Source organism: Pelodiscus sinensis, chromosome 13, assembly GCF_052426305.1.
Source record: "Pelodiscus sinensis isolate ZL-2025 chromosome 13, ASM5242630v1, whole genome shotgun sequence".
NCBI lineage: Eukaryota > Metazoa > Chordata > Testudines > Trionychidae > Pelodiscus > Pelodiscus sinensis.
Window position 1 is genome coordinate 26,922,716 of NC_143064.1, and position 13,534 is coordinate 26,936,249.

General features: G+C 45.9%; 1 long non-coding RNA gene across 1 annotated transcript; it reads left to right on the top strand.

Moving 5' to 3' along the window:
• The first annotated feature begins 503 nt into the window (after nucleotides 1-503).
• LOC102461690 (uncharacterized) lies at nucleotides 504-9,828 on the top strand. Its single transcript, XR_332910.5, has 3 exons — nucleotides 504-673; nucleotides 1,534-1,613; nucleotides 9,011-9,828. It is a non-coding gene; the product is annotated as an uncharacterized LOC102461690 (long non-coding RNA).
• Nucleotides 9,829-13,534: the final 3,706 nt, after the last annotated feature.

Below are 13,534 nucleotides of genomic sequence, written 5' to 3' on the forward strand. Positions count from 1 at the left end.
GGGGTTGAACTGTATCTCGCTGGCAGTCTATGTCTCTTTCATCTATTTCCCTTCCCAAGTGCACTCCCCATAGCCCCGCTCACTGTCTGCACCCCAAGAGCACTTTGCCAGCCTTGACACAGCATAGTTCTGGGCAGCATCATAATGAACTAAATAGGCTTCTGAGCTTAGGCAATCAGAGTGAATTTCCCCTGCTCAAAGCAAGAGGCTGCTGGGAAGCTGGCAGTGAAGAGGCTCCCCCCATGTCGACATTAGCTGGAATACAAGATGTGGTGCCTGGTTACCAGTTCTGCTGATGCCTTGGGGCCTGTTCTAATCTGCAGGGTATTCTCAGTGCAAGGGAGCATCTGTTCAGTTTGCACGGACCCCCTCCAGCTTTGCATTAGCAGCAATTTATGAGCTTTGCACCCTGTGAGAGGGACAGAACCATAGCTGCTGCTGCTGCATTTCACAACTCTGACATGTTGTCACTCACATCCAGACATTTCCTGTTATCTAACCTCAGTCTTATCTTCCCCATTTTCAGCTTCCTCTTGAAGGAGGAGAGGCCCCTTCAAAAACGAGTGCCTTCCTGGGCTGAGCCCCACTGCTCTGCTTCTGCTCTGCTCCCTGTGTTCCCCCAGCAGGCCTGGCCCAGCACCACCGCACTTTCCCTGGGAGAGCGCAGGTACAGGTATGGTTTGTACCCGCCAACACCTCTGCTTGGCTCTACTCTCTTGTATGCTGTTAAAATGGTTGGCAAAGGGGAGAAGGGATGGAGTTTCAAAAGGGACACTTGTCTCACTCCTCCAAAGGCCTGCTACCTGGTCTTAGGGGTGGGTAACGCTTGGGAGAATGGGCATTCATTTTGCGAAGGTGGCAACAAACCACTTCTAGCCTGTCTAAAGTTGTTTTGGAGAATCTCTTTCAGGAGATTTGGGGGTTGGTCCCAGGGTGCACCCCTATTCCTGCCAGCTCTTTGCCTGCAGAGCCCTTCCTAGTAGCCCTGCCTTTTTTTCTTGGTGTATCCCCTATGTGTACAATTTGGTCTAGATAATTTCTTACCCCAGCTAAGAATGTCTCCCACCAAGATATGGAATCACATACAATATTCAAGCCTGCTTGAGGCAGATATTTTTAATGAGGCAGTTGGTGGGGAAGGGGTGACTTTTGTCTTTTCTCCCCATGCATCCTTGTCAGGGAACAAAATGCAGCTGATTTTGCCTAGGAGTTCTGCACTTAGAACCATAATTAATTTATGATGATGATGATTTATTAGTGACTGTGTATATAGCTCCTAAAGCATTCCTGGTGTTTTACAAAGACATAACAAGCATGTTGTTGGCCTTGAAGAGATTTCAGTCCAAATGAGACATAGAAGAGCCAGGGCTATAACTAGCAAGGAGCAGAGGGAGGTGATCCAGGCAGAAGGAAGTTTCCGCCTGTGAAAGATCATGCAATAAGTTAGTGCGCATGCCCCGCTGGCTGGGTCCTTTTCTCAAGCGCTGTGTATGTGAATTTTAGCATTTTCCCTCCCCTTTTTCCCTTTCTTAGAAGTTACTGAAGCAAAGAGTTTGAGCGAGCAAAGTCCAATGGGAGCGCAGAAGAGGTGGGGCAGAGGCCAGCACTGGAAGGTGAGTTTCCAGGTGGGATTTGGAGGAGTCAGAGACATGTAATACTAGCAATAATTAGTGTTGTATCAAGCACTTCTACATTGCTTTGTCGAGAAGCATAAATTATCATGTGTAAATTGCAAGTCTTCTGACTTTCAGGCTCTCAAGCCATTTTTACAGCACTCGCTGATCCCTCTGATTTATCAGACTCTGAGATTATCCGTGTACTGATCAGCTACCAAAAGATTCCCCTGTGCTTCTTGCTTAATCTTTTCTGCATCTCTGACTGGTGTTGCAAATTAGAAAGCCGGGGGTATTGTGTGCTTTTATGTCAGCCACAATGAGATGTCAGCAGTAAACTCTGGATCTAGTATTTGAGTATCTTAAAGTTTGTTTTTTTGGGTGGGAGGGGGATGTTTGTACCTGGATTATTAGTTCAAGTCCATCCCTGAAATGTAGTTTAACTGGCTGCATTTTGGCTAATGGTCCAAATTGTCCGAAATAAATATTGTACAGGATTGTGAGGGTGAGAGAAAAAAGTTTTAATACTGGGTGCTTTATACAATTTGGGCCAGAAGTTGATACTCTTCCTTGCATGGAATAGCACCCTGCTCTGTGAATAGAAATCCATCTGTAGAGTAAATTGCTCCTCAAGTTAAGAAGGGATACCAGAATTTGGCCGTATTATTTCATTTAAAACAGCCGCATAGATCTGTGTGGTGCCCTGTTCTTCTCTCATACATGGCAACACAGCCCACGTACAGCACTGTACAAAGACAAATGGACATGTTCCCGCTGCAAATAGCTTACCATCCAAGTTAAGGTGCAAGCAACAGGAGAAGATGTCAAAACAGGGAGGAAGAGGCAGAAAGGAAGGGCATGTGATCATACGGTTGCTGGGGAGACAAATGCATGTACCTTGGTGGGTTGAATTATTCCATATGGCACTGTGGCTTATAAGCCTCTTTGGAGAAATGAGGTTTTGAGAAGAAGGTGGAGGATCCAGATGGGTTGGCAGAGGTAGGGAACCAGGTGAAAGACCAGAGGCAGGTGTGAGGAAAGGAGAGAAAAGGGACATTTAGATGAGTCGCTTGGGCTGAATGAGGAAAAGTGGCATTTCTGACAGAGAATATGACAGTGGCCTGGGGCCTACATCTCTGTTCTAAACAGCTGACATAAGTCAGAACAAAACAACCCTGATCCGGAGGGGAAACAAGCCATGGCAGGAAGATGCTTGGGGGAACATGTCAGTGTTGTTATAAGTTTCCCTGCATGGGCATCTGAATGGAGATCACTTGACCCCAGTCTCAAAACGAAGAGAGCAGCCCGAGCTGTTCCCTGGGGTTGCCAACCTTGGTGATAAGCCGAGCTAGTACCCTGGGCTCAGCACGCCAAGCTTCTTGGGATGTGTCACCAGTCTGGTTCCGGGTGCCACAGCAGGAGCCCATCTCTAAGTGGAACGCTCTGGGCTCCATTGCGCCTGGCCCCTGCATGGAGGGAATTGATGTGGGAGGAGCCTCTCCCCACATGCACCTCTGTGCAGAGGCGGGGCACAGACTTTGGGCCTGATCCAAAGTCTCCTGAAGTCAGTGGGAATAAGTATTTGGTTTGGTTTAGTGCTATTGGCCCTACTGGATTCTGCAGAGAAGGTGAGGGTGAGACAAGACCGTAACCTACCTCTGCTCCCTCTGCCACAGCCAGCAGAGGTGGCCCCAGATTGCTGCAGTGGAGACCCTGCTGAGCTGGCTTCCAGGTGGCTACCTCAGCAGAGTTTCTAGAGCCAGCTCTCTCCCAGAGCCTCTCTGCTGCAGCTTCACTCTGCCCCCTACAGTGCATCATTGGTTACAGCCGCCATTCAGCCCTTAAACAGGAGAGTTCCAGGAATTCTAGTGCTGGGGAAAATGCAGCAGTGCCTCCTGTACAACCAGGAACCTCTCCATTGTAAAAAGGTCCAGAGCAAGCACACAAGGAAAGCTGCCACATGGCTTTTGCAAGCTCTGAGCTGCTGTTGCTCGACTCTTGCAAGGAATGGAGAGCTTTATTTACGACTGACAGACCTCTTTTCTACTTGGATTCAGCATATGGGGAAGGCAGCCCATAACATGATCAGCCCTCATTAGCAGGGGGCAAAGCATTTGCTGTTCTGCAAGATGGAAGCAAGCAATGACGCTTGTCAGCCAGAGAGCAGGCATCATTAGTGTACTGGGCATGATACGTAAGCTGTTGCTCTGTCTGAAACGTATTAACCATCTAATCCAAATTCACAGATGTGCTATTGCAAAAATGGTTTTGGATACAGCCTGGCATGACTGCTGCCTTGTAAATCTCTAGCCCTGATCTTTTCTGGGGCATGCCTGGTACTTGTAATTGAATACTTTGAATCAAATCCTGTGATCTGTATTCAGGTCAACTTCCCATTGGCATCTACCATAGTGATGAGGGCAGATCTCCAATGGAATAGAATAGGATACAATAGGATGTTTGATTAAATAAAAGCTTCAGGATGTGGCCCAGTGATATGGGGAGGGAGAGAAGGACTCAAAAAACCTGATTCTGATCTCACTCCAGCTTTAACACAGTATAAGTCTGTGGAGTTAAATGGAGTTACTCTCGATTTATGTCTTGTGAGAGGAGACTCCAGTAGCAGCTACAGTTGGTAGGAGGTTCTGCAAACCCAGCTCCGCACAGGTTCATGTGGATTTTTGCTCTCTTAATTTTGATTAGAAATTTGTGTTTGAGTGAATATGGGAATTGGAGATGAGCCTGCCCCTGAGCCCCGGTTCCGAGTGCAATGAGCCTGAGACAAGTGAGAACCGAACTTCAGTTCTTGCACACATTTCCCCTGAAAATGCAAAGAAACTCACAGTCAAAATGCAGGCACTTACAGGTTTGGGATCAGATCCATCCGGTTTTGTTATTTCCTTCAATCACCACTTGCACAGAGACTAGGAAGACAGTCCTGTAAAATTTCCAAGAGAGATCACATGAGGCTGATATGCTACGCAGCAGGCTTTTTAAAGTACTAGCCTTTTGTGCCATTCACAAGGTATCAAGAATGCTCCTGTTTGGTTTCACTGGAAACTGTCCTATTGATTGTTAAGTCTGCTGTTTAACATCAGGCTTTTCCTTGGAAATACCCATTCCAGCTGGAAACCAGAATTCCTGTCCATAGTCCACCCAAACAAGATACCACCAGTACAGGGTGGGGAGTAAGATCCACTCCTGTGTTCCACAAGAATGATCTTTACTTTGTGACACCCTGTCTTATCTGTTGCTGACAGCGGCATTTTAAGCAGCTCTGTTTTTCCCTTCTGAAAGCCACAATGGGCAGAGTATTTTAAGACATACTAACAGAAGCAGTTGTGCTCATTTTTTTTAAAGAGCCTTCTTGAACTTCATGGCCAACTCCTGATCTGGTGTACGTTAGCAGAGCTGCACTGAAGTTAACAGAGCTATTCTGATTTACACGTTTGAGTAACTTCCACATCAAACTTAACTGGAAAGAGTTTTCTTAAAACCTTTGGACTGCTTCACAGTTAGTTTAATGAAGCCTTCATTCTTCTCTCCCCAGGTGTATAGGGAGAAAGATGCCAAGGACTGCACAGTGTGCAATTAGTAATAATAAATGTAGCGCCCCCTCTCCACCTGGTTACCTTCTTTTAGAGCCAATCTCCTTTCAGGTTCGGATGGATAGGTCTGGGTTCTTCTGGATCCCGCCACCTACTCAATTTTATTCTGATTAATGTACTTGGCGGTGCCTCCACCCCCCTCACTCCTTCCTAGCAGGGTTGCCAGGGCAGCTTGGGAGGAAAATTCTAGCCCAGGATAATCCCCACGTATTCGCCAGATAGTTGGAGACTCCCAGAAAATAACACAAACACATACACTATAATAAACACAATTATATTAAACAGGAGACAATTATAACAGAACAGGGTAAAACATTATTTTTAGGGTCACCGGTGCCCTGCAACTGTGAAGTTAGTGTCCTGTTGGTACGCGTACTTTGTTGGGGCCCTTGATGACTGTTGACCACACAATCCTTCTCTGCAGAGGTTTAGCAGTGGGGCTGACTAGGTCCAGTACAGCCCAAAGGACTCACAAATGGGAGAAGGCAGCAAATCCCTCCACAGTTTAATAGGCTGCAGGTAATAAAATCCCCAAACAAATTCCCTGACTTACTAACTAAAAATTGGTGCACTCACACACTCCATGAATGAGCCTCAGGTTGAGAGATGACTCAGTCTCTGCAAAGGGGCTGCTCTCTTCTCACAGGGGTCCTCTTCAAGCAGGAACCAGGCTGCTTTGGTCCCAGAATTTCCCCTCACCGTGAAGGGGTTCAGGGCTCAAGATGCAGACCACACAACTGCACCAAAATTCAAAACTATAGCCTCCCAGGCCAGCCTCCAGACCCACACAGCAGGCAGCAGCCCTGAACTTGCTGCTAGAGCCCCGCTGACCATGCAGTGACCCTCTCACCCAGGGAGCTGGAGCCTACTCAGCCTGGCTGGGGAAGCCTCCCAGCAAACTCCACAACTGGGAATCAACAGTGGAGACATAAACCCAGCTGAGGGATCCTGCCTTCAGGTCCCTAGAGGCTAGCTCTCAGGGGAAACCCTGCATGCAGGCCTGGGGCTTACTAGCTCCCACACACTCAGTCCTCCCCTTTTCCTGGCTGGCTCCAGACTCCCCTCAACAATGGTCTCTCCTTCCCCCTGGGAGGGGCATCTCACTCCCTGTGGGTTGCCGGGCAGACTCTGGCCCTGGTAGGGAGGGGGAGCCAAGGCAAACTCAGAGTGCCTCTCCCTGAGCTGCCAGCAGACAAAGCCCCGGGAATCCAAGCAATCTCCTTGGGGGTTACATAAATAACTTGCATATAGAACCCAATGACAAATCCAGGAAGAGGAGCCAAGCACCAGCAGCCTAGTCCCTGCTATCACAGTTAGGGAACTTCAGCATTGCCAGAGTTGATCTGTGACTGTGGCTACATTAGAACACTTGTACTGCTGTTAAAAGCAGAATAGTAAGACGTGGCAAACACCACACGTAAACCACTTAGATTACTTTAACTTCTGCCTAACCCAATTTCACTTAATGCCATAACTTACTGGATTGATTTTAAATTGGATCAGTTACATTGGCACAAATTTTCCAATGTTGACAAAATCCAGTCCTGTTGGCTGTTTCGAATGAAATACACCCCGAGACAGAGCACAAGCATAAGGACTATGCTTTGGTAAAGTCCCATTTTAACCCTTACTTGAGTGTCTACATAGAATTTGCATAGATCTTATGCTTACTGTACACGGGGGGCATTTCATCCTTGGAATGCAGGCCACTTATTGTTGGCTCTTTGTTGCTCAAAGAATTTGAGATGGCAAAATTTTGGGTTCAACATTGACACGTATTTTTATTTTACATGTAGAAAAAAATACATCGGGGGCGAGGGGGAGAGAGAGAATGTGTAAAATAACACATGGGTGATTAAGATCATCTCCTCATCCCAGACATTAGAATTCAGACCTACTAGATCACCCTCTCCATTTCACTGCCAGTTTAACTCAGTTTAATCTTGCTTTCATCTCCTTTAAAGGTTTTCAGTTGAGTTTCTCACTGCGATATCAAAAATAGCCTGCTTATTTTCTCAGAAACTTGGTGCCACCGGTCATGTGAAATAAAAAGAAGAGATCTCTGACAACAGTGAAATGTTTCATTTTTAAAAATAGTCTGTGCTCAGGCCTCTATCACACAGCATGTGAATAGCACTGAAATGATGTGACACAGGATAGGGTTCTTCCCCTTCCCCTCTGAAGCTGTGATAGATTTTCTTATAGATTTTCACTGCTTCACAATTTCAAGCATCAACCTATATTCTGAGCTGCTGTCCTCTTACGAGCACATACATGTTAGTACATTTTAGCAATGTTTTACCTCTTACAGACTTGGCACTGTGAATTTTTTTTAAGCAAACTATTGACTGAATTGTTTTTAAAAAGGATGAAGGCAAGGGAACTGCCTCTGCATGCGTGTGTGCAGAGGAATGGGGAGGACAAAAGGACCGGGAGTCAGCAGTAGGGAGTTATGTTAGATTATGGGGAAATAAATTGTGCTGGCAGTGGGTAGAAATCTATACTTGTTCATGGGGGCAGGGAGAGGGAGCTTCATAATACAGGCAGTAGAGGGCACAAAAGGGTTAATTTTGACACTAGAAAAGAAAGTTCCTACGGTCATTCCTGAAGAAATTGATTCTTTCTTTCTGAGATCCCCTGGCTGTGCAGCAATAGAGAATTAGGACCCTTACAACATTACTGCCAAACAATGCTGCCCAGTCTAGGGTGACATGCTTGGGACTAAGAGTGGAATGAAGGCAAGAAGGCTGCTGCACTGAAATGTTATTGAGCTGTTTTGTTTTGCTTGGAGGGGATTTTTTACAACAGTGAATACCTTTGACGTGGGACTTTGATCTGATCCTGCTAATACTGGAGTCAAAGGCAAACCTCCCATTGATTTCAAAGGAAGCAGACTTATTCCCTACATCTCAGATAGGCCTGCGGGATGGGGTGTCTCTTTTTCAAATGCAGATGGCCACTTCCAAATCTGAGTGCTCAGTCATCTCAGCACTTAAACATCAAGGTTGAAACCCTGATTGCATTGTTGTCAATAGGAATTTTGCCATCAACTTCCATGAGGCCAGGATTTCATCCCTAATGCCTGCTTTAGATATACAGGCCAAGAATCACAAAGGAATTTGGGTTCCTAACTTCCATGATGGACCTGGGCCATAGGCCCCAGTTCAGCAGCATGCTTAAGAACATGTCGCATTGGCTACAATGGGATGACTTTACATGCTTGATATTAGAAAGTGTTTAAGTACTGTACCTTGCAGATTTGGGGTTGCAGGTGACCAAGTGATCATTGGAAAGCAAAATTACAGAAGGGGTTCTAATTAAGGAGCCTAAATTTGAAAATCCAGGCTGGTTTCTCACACCTTATGAAAGTAATGAAAAATACAAACACTCTGTTAGATCATCTTGCGTGCAACCCCATTTGGTACAGAAAAGTTCCCTGGGGTATATTCTCCAGGCCATTGTCTAGACTATTACTTATAAAAAGGCCCTTATATACCTGGATAGGCATTAGCCTTCCTACCAAGGCACTCAAACTCTACATCTGTGTGTGTGGCTGGTCCTTGCATACCAGTCCTTTGGGCCAGCAAGACACTCAGATCAGCTTCTGTCTCTAGGCATCAATCACAGCTCCTCTGGCCCAGCTTCACAGTTCACAGATCAATATATCTGATGTGAACTGGGCAGAAGTCAACACCTGCTTATTTGGCTCCCCTCCTTACCAGTTAAAGGGAGGGATTTTCCTAACCTGTAATTGACAGAATTTCAACCTTTCTTTTTCCTTCCATCTAGGTTGTCACATCACTGAAGGTTTCCCAGGCGATTTGCCCAAGCCCCGCAGTGCTGCACTCCGTGTATTTGACAAGCTGAGTTTGACACTCAGTGTGGCAGAGTGTCAGTTTGTCAAATACCCCAAGTGAGGCATTTGCTTAGCAACACACATCAGCGCCGGAGAAGATTGATTATTTCGTCTTCCTTGGACAGGAGTCTTTTATTTAATATTTTATCTCAGTTGTAAATACAAAGAGTTACCTAATAGCTACATATTATGCTTTGCTTCCTGTGCTAGCAGATTTCTTTAGTGCCCCAAATTCAGAAGCATTGGTGTAAACATGGATTTTAATGGTGAGTTTCTCCTGAAAACAGGGCCAGACTCTTTGTTGGCACACTTCCTTTGAGTTTCACAGGCAGAGAATTTTGCCCAGAGTTCCTTGTTTCTTCACTCTGTAACCAAAGATAATGCTAGTAAATGAAGTACCGGTAATGATGGCAACTAATAGATACGTTAATTTGTTGTATGACAATGGTTTAGTATATGCAACTAAGCTAACGGTTAATGCAGCTGGAATCACACTAACAATAGCATTGCTAATAACAGAGTTTCTTCATCAGATATGTTGAAATATTTTTATTTAATCGTGCAATATGCAGAGGAAATAGACTTATAAGGCTGTTATTTCATTTCCCCTCCTCTCTACCAGCCAATATAAGATTGTTCCCTGCAGTGAATTTGCCTGTGGTTTGTGGAGTCCAATTTTAAATGACTCAAGCAATGGGGATTTCATCACTTTGCTTAGACATTGTAGTGAAATAAATCATGTTTTGGTGAAGCCTCCTTCTCTTCAGCCAATTACTCCTAGTAAGATCTCCTAGCAGTGCTGCCTTGAGTATTTGCTGTAACTCTGCTATTGTATTGAAGATCTCCCAAGTCAGCTTAGATGAGGAAGACCTATTTATTGGCCTCCATTTTCAAAAATGACTTGCCATTTTGTGTGGGACACCATAAAGAGGTCTGATTTTTCAGAGGTTGGGGTGTAACATATTTAGAAAATCAGGCCTTTTAATGGTGTCTCGGGTTGGATACTCAAAAACTGAGCAAGAACTCCAAATCCCCATTAGTCATTTTTGAAAATAAGGCCACTGCTACTTTGCTATTGTAAAGAGTTTGATAGAAAACAACTCTTCTCGCTGTTCCTGGAGTGGAATCAGCAGCCACTTGTGCAATTAATTAACACACACATATACTTTCATCTTAACCTTTCCTTTTTTTCTTTAGCTTAAAACTATTTATTGTAAAATTATTTGGAGATACTGAGCATTGTATGAAGAAGGCTAACTGCAAATAAATTGTAGTGTGTTTCCAAGTGAATAGCATGCTTCTGAAAATCTACATTGGGGAAGGGGAACTTTTTTTGGTTGGGAGTCACTGACCCATAGAAAAATCAGTCTGGGGCAGCACACAAGTGGGAAGCAAAACAAAAACAAAACCCCCACTGATTTGGCCCCTGAATGAGAAGCAGAAAGATATTCCCCATGTTCTCCTCGCACACCAGAGCTGGGGGGGGGGGAGGGAGGGAGCAGGCCAGTAGATTTTGTGTGCTCCAGACCCATGGTGGGGTGGAGTGCCAGCGCGGACTCCCCAATGTTGGGGGGGAATCCCTGAGCTTTGGGGGCCAGATCCAGGCAAGCTGGGGGCTGCATTCAGCCCCCAGGCCTTAGGTTCCCCACCACTGATCTGCATAATAAATCTGCAGTGTGCATCTGAGCAAATATGGCCCCAGTCATTCTGACTCAAACTGTCCGTCCTGTGTTCTCTTTCCAGTCCCTACAGTTGACTCATAGACAGTACTCACATCTTAATAATAATACAGGAGGCCCCTGACCCCTCGCACTTACAAAAATGGTTGTAAGTGCAGAAGGGGATGAAAACCCTCGACTTACATGCTCGGCCCATGGCGCCTGTCGTAAATGAGGGTTCGAGTTACAACACCCCAGACTTGCGACACTTCCCCAGGAACCAATCACATCACAAGTCGGGGGCCTCCTGTAATTTTTATATAGGCATTCAGTTTTAAAAGGGTATAAGGTCCAGTGTTCTGATTTTCCATCTCTGATAATCCACAAAGGGATACATTAGAGCCATGTCCATGGAACTACAGATATTGAAGCCAGCTGAAGGCACATCTGAGGATTCATTTTAAGTCCCTTACGCCATCTTTTTTCCCCAGAGTTTACCTCAGACATTCTTACTACTTGGTCTCTCCCCCTTCCCCTTCTAAAATTTCTAGGAGCAGATCCCTCAGTTTCTTCCAGGCCTAAGGAGGAAGCAGGGTTAATCTCTTCATCTCTGAAGGAAGAGAATTAATCCCTCATTTTGGTGGGACAAACCCTACTGTCTTTGGGGCAGCTCTCCTTTCAGTCCCCATCAAGATCTGCGGCTTTTCACCACTCCTGAAAATCAGGATGGGGACAGGCATACAAAAGTTAATGCACCCCAAATTAGCAGACACCTCAGAAAACACTATCCTAAATGGCCGCATCACAACCCCACTTACCCATATAATTCTCTGACTGACCCATGACATAGTCTGCCCTCAATCCCGCTCTTGCAGGGGCACTGATATCAAATCAATGGTGTTGCCCAGATGCTGGCAAAGGCAGAATTTGGTTCTAACAGCCACTGACAAGTATTGTGCATTTAGTACACAGTGTTGTTTCACAAAGGAAGCTGCGGTTTTTCTCTGTGCTTTGGCTCAGATTCTGGAGCTGACTGGATTAGTCAGATCATCAGGTGAGCGACCAGTGCAAAGAAAGAAGAAGTTCCCTTGTTAGCAGGAGACACAACCATCCCCTTTCCCTTCTCCTTCCCCCTCCCCCTTCCTTGCAAACCCTCCTGACTTTCAAGGGAAAATGTCCTGTTCTGGCTGGCGTCTCCTTCTCAGAAATCACATGCCGGCTGCAATGAGGGAAGTAACAGTTCAGGGCCAGAAAGGAAGCTGCTTGGTGCTTTCAGGGCACAAAGCCTCGGCCAATACCCCTGGGCACTCTAAGATCCTCTCCAGTCATGGGCGTGTGTCTCAGCCCTCTTCAGCGTCTTTCTCCACTCTGCTCCCCACCCCATGGTTTGAACCACAGCTTCTGCAGGGGCAGCACAAAGCTGATGCTTTATACTGGGGGGGGGGGGGTGAATTAAAATTGCAGCCCCCTTTGCAGCCTCCAGGCACCAGCTGGTGCAAAGTAGCCACAATGCAGAGCTGAGTTTCCTCCAGATGCCCCTTGGAACATTCCCTTCTATTTCTTTCCAGCGGTGCATGACCCCTCTGTTGCACTTGATAAAAAAAGCTTCTCTGCTTCTCCAGTGGTTGCCAAGGAGGCATGGGCAGGTGCCAAGAGCTATTAAACAATAAGAGGCTTATTTCTCAGCAAGTGGCACAGAATGAAGTCTACACCCTGGCACAGCAAGCAGCGATCAACCCCCTCAGCTGCAGTACTGTTTAAATAGAATCAGACCCTTCCAAATGCTCCTCCAACCCTCTTAAAGGAGGTGCAAACTGCTGTACTATGACACAACCGTGAACTGTTTAGTCCATAACCCTGTCTCTAAGAATGGCCAGAAACCTCAGATCCTCCATTATGCAATACTATTCCAAGGAAAGAGGGAGAAAACATGTTTCTTCCTGTCCCTGGTTGAACTCATGAGTAGCAGCACACAAGGACTGACAGACCTAGCACTTGTGACCAACACCACAGATGCTATTGTTAGCTACAGAAGGCACTGGTTTTATAAAAGAGCAGCATACAAGTCATGTCAAGCCACAGGCTAGCGTGGGAGGCAAGAGGGAAGGGGTGGAGTCAGAAACACCCTCACGCACACAGGAGATGGCTAGGGAGTAGCTCAGCACATACCCCCAAAAAACAAGCAGCCGGGAAGAAGCAAAAGGGACACAGACAAAGCGATTGAGTCAAGAGCATCATAAGGCAGAAAGCAGCATATTTGGCTGAGAGGGGGGGAGCTAAGAACCTTTCTCACACCTTTCAAGGAAGGAATGTTCCTCCCACTTGGTTTTTGCCAGAGATCCTCAAGCTCACTTGGGTATAATAAAGGAGCAACTGAAGATAAGCGAGGCAGCCTATTTATACATTACAAATGTTGCAAACATGCATGGGTTTTTTTTAAAGCCCATTTCCTCAAACCCCAGCTCCTGGAATCAAGAGATTCCACTTTAAATAACAAAAGGAAGCTGTAGCCCTCCTGCTCATGGAGATAAGCTTGCAAACATGAAGTGAGTGCACCCTGAAAGCTCAGAAACCTAATGGAAGATAAAAAGAACCCCAAATTGCTTTTTTTTTTTAAAAATCCCATCTCATATGGGATTTTTCAAGTTATGTTTCAAGTTAGCAGGACTGCTGGGCATGCAGGGAGGCTGACTAAGCAGCTCAAACACTCCAGTCTCAAGCTCCAGCAGCTTTATTTAAAACAATAAACCCACCAGGAAGAGCTAGAACAAACAGGCTCCTAACCTCAGAGTGTGTGTA